Source organism: Triticum aestivum, chromosome 7B (assembly GCF_018294505.1).
Source record: "Triticum aestivum cultivar Chinese Spring chromosome 7B, IWGSC CS RefSeq v2.1, whole genome shotgun sequence".
Lineage (NCBI taxonomy): Eukaryota > Viridiplantae > Streptophyta > Magnoliopsida > Poales > Poaceae > Triticum > Triticum aestivum.
The window spans coordinates 216,620,734-216,630,285 of record NC_057813.1 but is presented as its reverse complement, the minus strand read 5'-3'; positions in this window follow the sequence as shown (position 1 = coordinate 216,630,285).

Genomic DNA, 9,552 nt, shown 5'->3' with positions numbered 1-9,552 from the left:
CAGCCGGCCACGGGAGGCAGGAGCAGGCGGCACGACCGGCGCTACTTTGGGCAGCTGGAGCAAGAAGACAAGAGGTTGAAGAAGCACTACGGCCGTTGGATGGACATCGTATGGTCAGTCGAGCTAGAATCGTGCATATTGACTAAGTTGACAAATCCCTTCGTCCCCGTCAACTTAGTAGGCCCACTATACTGGGTCCCAGCTAGCAGGGGGAGTATTCTTGTTTTTGGGCGTAATAAGGAGGAACTTCCTTGCATGCGAAGATTTAGCTGGTGGGTTCGAGCTGTCAGCGGTGGTAACGTTTTTTTCGCGAAATACAGAGGCCCTTTCGGTGGGTCCGAGATGTCAGGTGGAGGAATCATTATTTTGCGCGTAATAAGGAGGCATTTCCTTGCGTGCGGCCGTGGACCCAGCTGTCAGCCTCTCCATGTACAGTCCACTTCCGATGGATGTCGTTCATTGACCATGTTGACCAGGCCACGCCGAGAGCACCAGGGCAGTGGACGACGGCGAGGCCTAGGAAGGGAACAACACGGATCTAGGGAATACTCGGCAGTTATTTCCCACGCGGAGGAGTACGAGGGTTTATTGGTTCGTCTGCCGTCGCCGGAGAATAATAGCATGTGTGGGACTGAGGGTGAGTAGAGGGATAGCTAGGCCAGCGATGGGAGTACGGTGGGGCGGTGAGGCCTGCGCGGCAGCACAGCCGGCCACGGGGAGGAGGGAGCAGGCAGTCCAGCCGGCGCTTGTTTGAGCGGCTAGAGCAGGAAGAGCAGAGATTGAAGAAGCACGACGGCCGTTGGATGGACATCCAACAGTATACAGGCCATCTGTGGGAAGCCTCAAATCTGTGGAAAACAGCATACAACCCATCTGCCATTATTTCAAATAGTTTACAGCTCATTTGCTAATTCTTACGGGTTTTTTTGGAGCCCCTATTCTTTTTGTTAGCATTACAGCCCATATTGTGGCCACGGTTAAAAGATTATACGAAATTTTGCATATGTCGGTGCGGTCTGAACTGTTTTTTATCCCGAAATTTCGAGTCACATTCAGACTGATTTTAAAAATAAATTTATATCAATATAAAATCCAATAAATTGTCCATGCATAAAAATCAATGCAATTTAAAATCTCAAAATGAAAAAAAGATATTTGAAACTAATTGCCGGTTTGATGTGTGAGGGAGTCCTGGATTAGGGGGTGTCCGGATAGCCGAACTATCACCTTTGGCCGGACTCCTGGACTATGAAGATACAAGATTGAAGACTTCGTCCCGTGTCCGGATGGGACTTTCCTTGGCGTGGAAGGCAAGCTTGGCGATACGGATATGTAGATCTCCTACCATTGTAACCGACTCTCTGTAACCCTAACCGTCTTTGGTGCCTATATAAACCGGAGGGTTTTAGTCCGTAGCACTAACAATAATCATACCATAGGCTAGCTTCTAGGGTTTAGCCTCTCTGATCTCATGGTAGATCTACTCTTGTACTACCCATATCATCAATATTAATCAAGCAGGAGTAGGGTTTTACCTCCATCGAGAGGGCCCGAACCTGGGTAAAAACATCGTGTCCCTGTCTCCTATTACCATCCGCCTAGATGCACAGTTCGGGACCCCCTACCCGAGATCCGCCGGTTTTGACACCGACATTGGTGCTTTCATTGAGAGTTCCTCTGTGTCGTCATCTTTAGGCCCGATGGCTCCTCCGATCATTAACAATGATGCAGTCCAAGGTGAGACTTTTCTCCCTGGACAGATCTTCGTATTCGGCGGCTTTGCACAGCGGGCCAATTCGCTTGGCCATCTAGAGCAGATTGAAAGCTACGCCCCTGGCCATCAGGTCAGATTTGAAAGTTTGAACTATACGGCTGACGTCCACGGAGACTTGATCTTCGACGGGTTCGAGCCACAGCCGAGCGTGCCGCATAGTCACGACGGGCATGATCTAGCTCTGCCGCTGGACAGTGCCCTGGAGGCCGCACTAGTGTCCGCTCCGACCCTTAGCTCGGAGCCAACGGCGCCGATCGAGGACGAGTGGCTGGACACCGCCTCAGGGGCTGCTATCTCTACGGCGATTGAGCCGAACACCAACCCTGTCCTTTGTGAAGCTCGTGCTCCAAGGTGCCGGACTCCTCTCCGGACTCCGAACCTTCCGCGCCCCTGCCAATCGAATCCGATTGGGCACCAATCATGGAGTTCACTACCGCTGACATCTTTCAGCACTCGCCCTTTGGCGACATCCTGAATTCACTAAAGTCTCTCTCTTTATCAGGAGAGCCCTGGCCGGATTATGGTTAGGAAGGTTGGGATGCGGACGACGAAGAAATTCAAAACCCACCCACCACCCACTTCGTAGCCTCTGTCGAAAGTTTAAAAGATGTGCTCAACTTCGACTCCGAAGACATCGACGGTATGGACGACGATGTAGGAGATAAATATGAACCAGCACCTATAAGGCACTGGACAGCCACCTCATCTCACGACATATACATGGTGGACACACCTAAAGGAAGCGACGACGAGGAACAATGGGACGCCACGAGGGATCATTCCCTCGAAAAGCAGTCAAAACAGCGACGTAAGCGCCGCCCAAAATCCCGCCTCCACAAAGACAGCAGCCATACAGACCCAGCCATAGAGCAGGGCGAACCGGTGGACGATGAACATGCTATCGAGCAACCGTCCAAACAGAACAACCTAGATAAACAATCCGTCCCCAGCGAAGATAACAGTCCGGACGATCTCACGCCGGACAAGTTGCTGGAGCAGAAGAACCTCCACACAAGGCGCGTAGCCTGAAAAAGCAGAAGCGGAAGCTCAAAACAGCGGAAGATGCGCTCAGAATCAGATGGAGCAAAGTACTCAACACCGCAGACAAATACGGCGATAGTCGCCGAACAAAGAGCTACCCGAAGCGAAAACTACTGCCCGAATTTGATGAGGAGGCCGTAGAGCCCCCGCAATCAAAGAACAAGGAGACCACCTGGTCGGATAGACGACCCCATGGCAAACATAGAGCGGCAAACGGTGCCGCACACAAGCCGGAACGCGATGCGCACACGGATCCGCATCAAAAAGATGGCCTAGTTAGATCTATCTACGGGCCAAGAAAGCAAGCTCTAGTAAGCAATGCAACACATCAAGTATCCTAATATTACGATACACCTAAATATAGGGGTGCCGCACACCCCCTATGTTTCACCGATGAGGTTCTGGATTATGAATTTCCAGCGGGATTCAAGCCCATAAACATAGAGGCATACGACGGAACAACAGACCCTGGAGTCTGGATTGAGGATTACATTGTCCACATACACATGGCTAGAGGAGATGACCTCCACTCCATAAAATACTTACCCCTCAAGCTCAAAGGGCCAGCCTGGCATTGGCTCAAAAGCCTCCCCGGAAACACCATTGGAAGTTGGGAAGAGCTCGAGGATGCTTTTCGGGCAAATTTTCTAGGGACCTATGTCCGACCTCCGGATGCAGACGATTTAAGTCACATAACTCAACAACCTGGAGAGTCAGCCCGAAAATTCTGGAACAGATTCCTTACTAAAAAGAACCAAATAGTCGACTGTCCGGACGCCGAAGCCTTAGCAGCTTTCAAACACAACGTCCGACATGAATGGCTCGCCAGACACCTCGGCCAAGAAAAGCCAAGAACAATGGCCGGATTAACAAGCCTCATGACCCGCTTTTGTGCGGGAGAGGATAGCTGGCTGGCAAGATGCAGTACCAACGACCCTAGTACATCCAAAGTCAGGGATGGAAACAGGAAACTACGACGCGGCAAGGACCAGCGTCGGACAAAGGGAAATAGCCCGAAGAGCACGGCAGTCAACGCCGGATTCAAAAGCTCACGGCAGAATCATAAAAAACTACCCCTTAAGGATAACAGGGACGAGCTATCCAACTTAAATAAAATCTTGGATAAGATATGTCAAATCCACAGTACTCCCGGGAAGCCTGCAAACCATACCCACAGAGATTGTTGGGTCTTCAAGAAATCCGGCAAACTCAACGCCGAACACAAGAGGCTCGACACACCAAGCGAGGACGATGACGAACCCCACAAGCAGAGCACCGGAAAACAAAAGAATTTCCCACAAGAAGTTAAAAAAGTAAACTCACTTTACGTGACAAGAGGGAAAAATAGAATGGCGCCCATAGAGATACGCGCCATACGGCCTATCCCAAAGGAGTCCCGCCACTGGTTGTTAAAACTAATCACCTTCGACCATCAGGATTACTCTAGAAGTATCCAGAATGCAGGATGGACTGCCTTGATATTAGATCCGATAATCGGCAGACTCTAATTTACACAAGTCCTAATGGACAGCGGCAGTGATCTAAACCTGCTATATCAGGACACAATCCGCAAAATGGGGATAGACCCAACCAAATTCGCCATAGCAACACTTCCTTTCAAGGGGTAATGCCAGGCCCATATGCCCATTGTACGGGCTCTCTACAGCTAGAAGTTGTGTTCGGCTCACCCGACAACTTCCGCCGTGAAAAGTTAACCTTCCACCTCGCCCCATTCACAAGTAGCTACCAAGCACTACTGGGACGCGAAGCTTTGGCCCGCTTTAACACAATACCGCATTATGCATCCCTTACACTTAAAATGCCCGGTCCGCGAGGCATCATCTCCTTAAAGGGAAACACCGAGTGTTGCTCGAGCGCGGAAGATTGTGTGACTGCCTTGACAGCCACACGCTAAACCGGCTTCACCAATCAAAGCACCTAAACAGGTCGTTCAGACCCCGGAGACGGCTAGACGAGTCCAGCGTAAACATACAAGGCCTTACCAGCCGCATACCCCTGTACAAGGGGCTCCGCGCATGTACAACAAGAGACAATAAAGCTCAATTTTATTCGTTTTTTGAATTGTACTTTGTTTATTTAATATAACATACATTTTCGCACGATCTTTTTCAACTAAGTTCGTCTCTTTTACAGATGAACGCCGTGCTACACCCGTCCAGGATACGGCACAACGTTGACACAGGCGCAGACATGCAGTAGGGACCCGTGACAAGGATTCTTTTCAGATTAAGACCATGCGTAAACCTTTTTTACTGTCTCTTGTTGATACACATCCCCTGGTTTCTTGCTATAACCGAGGAGGAGGCTGGCGTTTTGGCATGGGCCACGTCAGAATTTTGCGCGTACCTGGACACCAGGGGCTTATTACCAAGGGCGTTGTTCGGCCCGTTTTCATAAAGACCAAATACCTTAGGGAGTGTTTGGCGTCTCGAGTTAGGCCTTATATGCATCAGCTCCGAATCATGTCTTTGGTCAAATGTTAGGTTTGCCCGGCTCCTGTGTTTTGCTGCCTTACGTTCCGCTCTATCGGCTAAGGCGGCACCAGGAGAACTACTGCGATTGTGCCCCGGTTCGGCCAGGCGAGCACCTCAGTAGAAAAAGCCGAAAACTGACTGTCATGATATAGCGTGAGACTGGTCAACCACTCGATGACCCGCCAGAATCTTTAGGATTCCTCCGCATTGACGAAGGGCCGTTTCCCGGTCAGGCACATACGCGCCCCGAATTCGGGTGAGCGCGGTGCCCCTAGGGGCTATATAGTAGCCCCACTGTCAAACTCCTATGGCTAAGTGAAAGTGATAAAGCATTATAGTCCAGTTGCCCAGTTTGCTGCGCTACTACCTCCTTTATAGGACCAAGACGTTGGATCAAGTGTGAAAATGCGCCTTTTGCAAACACCCCCGCATTATATGTGTGGGGGCTGAAGCCGAAGACTGCCATCTTTTAGGTTATATACACATATACACTAACGGCCGCACAGGAGGTATTTTAATTCTTGAAGGCACAAGTATAAAAAGCTTTTATATTTCATTGATACATTGTTTCACAATAATACATGTTATTCGAACATAATATCCTTCGAGCACTGCGTCTCTATTAAACAAGCGCCCTGCAGAACTTCCTGAAAATAGTGCTCGACAGGTACTCGGCTTCCGTCCGAATCTTGGGATGCAACATCGGTGGCCTTCATCTCCGCCCAGTATGTCTTGACACGGGCAAGAGCCATCCGCGCACCCTCTATGCATGCCGACCTCCTCATTGCATTGATATGCGGCACCGCACCAAGGAACTGCTGCACCAAGCCAAAATAACTCTTCGGCTCGGGCCTTTTCGGCCACAAAAGACTCACGACATCCTTAATGGAAAGTCCGGATAACCTATTCAGCTCCACCCATTCGGCCAAGCGATCGATTAATGGAAGTGGGCGCTCTGGATTATGGAACTGTGACCAAAAAACCTTTTCCATTTCATGATCCTTTTGATCTGGAAGTGTTCGACCGCGTCCGCGGCACTTGCCGCCAAGTCCAGATAAGCATCCTCCACACTCCATAGCCGGTCCAACTGAGCATATTTAGGATCCATGAATTTCCTCCGTAGCAGAAAGGGCTTTCCAGCCGCGATATCTCCGGCCTGACGCAGCTCCTCCTTCATAGCTCTCATTGCAGAGCGAGCATCCTTGGCCTCGGTAGTGGCTGTTTTAAGGTCCTCTTGCACTGCTCGATCTTCTTTTTCAAGAAGCTTGCGGCGGTCGGTAGCATTCTTCAACTTCACGGACATCTCGGCCATTTCCTTCTTGCCTCGGCAGTGAGCAGCCAGTTTGGCTTTTAGCTCTTTGGCTGCCTTCAAGGCAGCCGCATCACTCTTTCTGGCCTGCTCCTTGGCTCGGGCGAGCTCCGCCCGAAGGTTCTCCATGGCAGCGGCACCATCTGCATCAAGCATACATGTTGTAAGGCACGGACATCAAGCTCCCTTACCAGGTGTCCGTGGAGAAATCGCATACCTTGTGACTCGTCCAACCGCTTTTTGACAAGCGCGATGTCGGCGTCCGCCACGTCAAGTTGCCTCTTTAGTTCGGAAAATTCATCAGTCCGGCTAGCCACCGGACACTTCACCACCTACATAGGAAAGGTGACATATTATACTTGGGATTACGATCCTCGGCATGCTGTCATTTTTGACAACACACCGAGCCTCAGGGGCTACTATCTACACAGGGCGCATCTTATATGCGGAACTATCAGAAGGTACATCATTTTGCGTACATCAAAACCTGTCAGTAAACTTCTGAGGCTTCGTGCAATCCGCTCTCAGCGGATGAAATCCTTTCAATCACCGTACCCATTAACGCACAGTGATCTTCTGAGATAGACGCTCGCTCGAGCAGATCCTTCAGCTCCTCCGACCGCACACCAGGTGGTGCCGGACTTGTCCAATGGCCTTTTTCGAAGGCCGGACGCGGAGGGCTTTGGGGAGACATACGACTGCCTTCCGGCCCCGCCGGACTCGGAGAAACCCTCCGCGATGACACCTTAGGGTCGCCCGCCTCGCAAGACGGTACGACAGGGGGAGGCATTTCGCTCTCCATCATCTCCGGACAAAGATCCCCTGAAGATGAGCTCTGCTGAGAAGGGCTGAGATCCGAACTACAAGGTAAAACTTCGGTTATCTTCATTAGAAATAGGGTAGGGATATCCTTTATTTTAAAAAAATCCCCTTTTTACTTACAGCTCGGTGGAGGGCTAATCCCCTTGGGGGCACAATGCGGCCGAGGCATCTCTCGGTGCAGGACCCTCTGACGAAGATTTCTTCCCCCGCTTTGAGACCATGGTCTCCGGGTCTTTAGAGGCGGTCCTCTTCTTCCCTTGGATGGAGGGATTCTCGATCCCTCCTTTCCTAACTGCCTCCTTCGTGAAGGCGGTAGCTTCCTTGTTCCCCCCTTCACCTTCTTCCGAAGGCGCAACCTCTAGCATCCTGGTTAACACGGGATCCGGCGTGGTCTCAGGGAGGGGGGCCGGACACCTGATTAACTTTGCTTTCGCTATCCACTCCTGTTCAAGGGACAACTCTTTTGAGGGCAAATTCATGATAAATATGGGATAGCGTGTCCGGGTATAGGGCTACTTACTTGAGTATCCGGGGAGTTGCAGCTCAGACCTACGTCCTTGGTCATGTCCGGACACATTGCTTGTGATTCGAAGAAAAGCTTGTACATCTCCACGGGCGTCGCGCCCATAAAATGTTGGAGCGCTCGTGGTCCCTCTGGGTTAAATTCCCACAGGCGGAGAGGGCGACGTTTGCAGGGCAGGGTGCGAAGAATCAGCATGACCTTCGCTACTACGACCAGAGTGATCTCTCTCTCTAGGAGATCTTGAATGCGGCCCTGCAACAGGGGCACATCCTTGAACGGCCCCCAGTCAAGTCCTTTATTGACCCATGACGCCAGCCGCGGTGGAGGACCCGAGCGAAAGGCAGGTGGCGCCACCCATTTGGTGCCCCTGGGAGCTGTGATATAAAACCACCCTTGTTGCCATAGGCTAAGCTCCTCTTGAAAAGAGCCCTCGGGCCACGGATCATCAGCATTCTTGCTTATAACAGCCCCTCCGCACTCTACTTGCTTCCCCTTGATCATCTTTGGCTCCACTTTGAAGGTCTTGAGCCACAATCCGAAGTGAGGGGTAATGCGGAGGAAGGCTTCGCATACGACAATGAACGATGAGATGTGGAGGATGGACTCCGGATCCAAGTCGTGAAATTCCAACCCATAATAGAACATGAGCTCCCTCACGAAGGGGTCCGTCGGGAAGCTTGGCCCTCGAAGGAAGTGAGATGCAAACACCACGCTTTCACCAGGCTTGGGAGTGGGAATAACCTGCCCTTGGGCAGGCAACCTATGCGAAATTTCGCCGGTTAGATACTTGGCATCTCTTAGCTTTAGCATGTCTTCTTCCGTAACGGAGGAAGGCATCCACCGGCCTTGCAGGTCGGAGCCGGACATCATCGAAGGTCCGAAGTGCCTGAATCTGGAGCCTTGGGTGTTGGAACTCGAGGCGAGGGGCAGATTTGATTGAGATTGAAAGAAAGGAGGGGAGCCTTGGTCTCTTTATAAAGAGGTCGAATTCCAAGAACCTTCCTGTGACCGTTCGGGACTCGCCTTCGCTAGAGGAGACGTGCCAACGGGCACGGTGGGGTTACCCACGCCCGTATTGATGAGAATCCCGGAATAAGGGGACATGATCTCTGCTTTGACAAGACGTGCCAAGGAAACCGCCTCACTAAATGTGCTGAGGTGGGACAGTAAAAACAATTCGAATAAAGACTTGGCTGTGGTGTGATGTCACGCCACGAAACACGTCAGCAGATTGAATTTGTGTAAATATTATTCTCTCTACGGTGGTATGTGGAACTTATTTTGCAGAGCCGGACACTATCCTTGTATTCAAAATCTTCTATGAAGTATTCAGAGGAGGAACCCGCCTTGCAATGTCGAAGACAATATGCGCGCCGGACTCGTCGTCATTGAAGCCTGGTTCAGGGGCTACTGAGGGAGTCCTGGATTAGGGGGTGTCCGGATAGCCGAACTATCACCTTTGGCCGGACTCTTGGACTATGAAGATACAAGATTGAAGACTTAGTCCCGTGTCCGGATGGGACTTTCCTTGGCGTGGAAGGCAAGCTTGGCGATACGGATATGTAGATCTCCTACCATTGTAACCGAC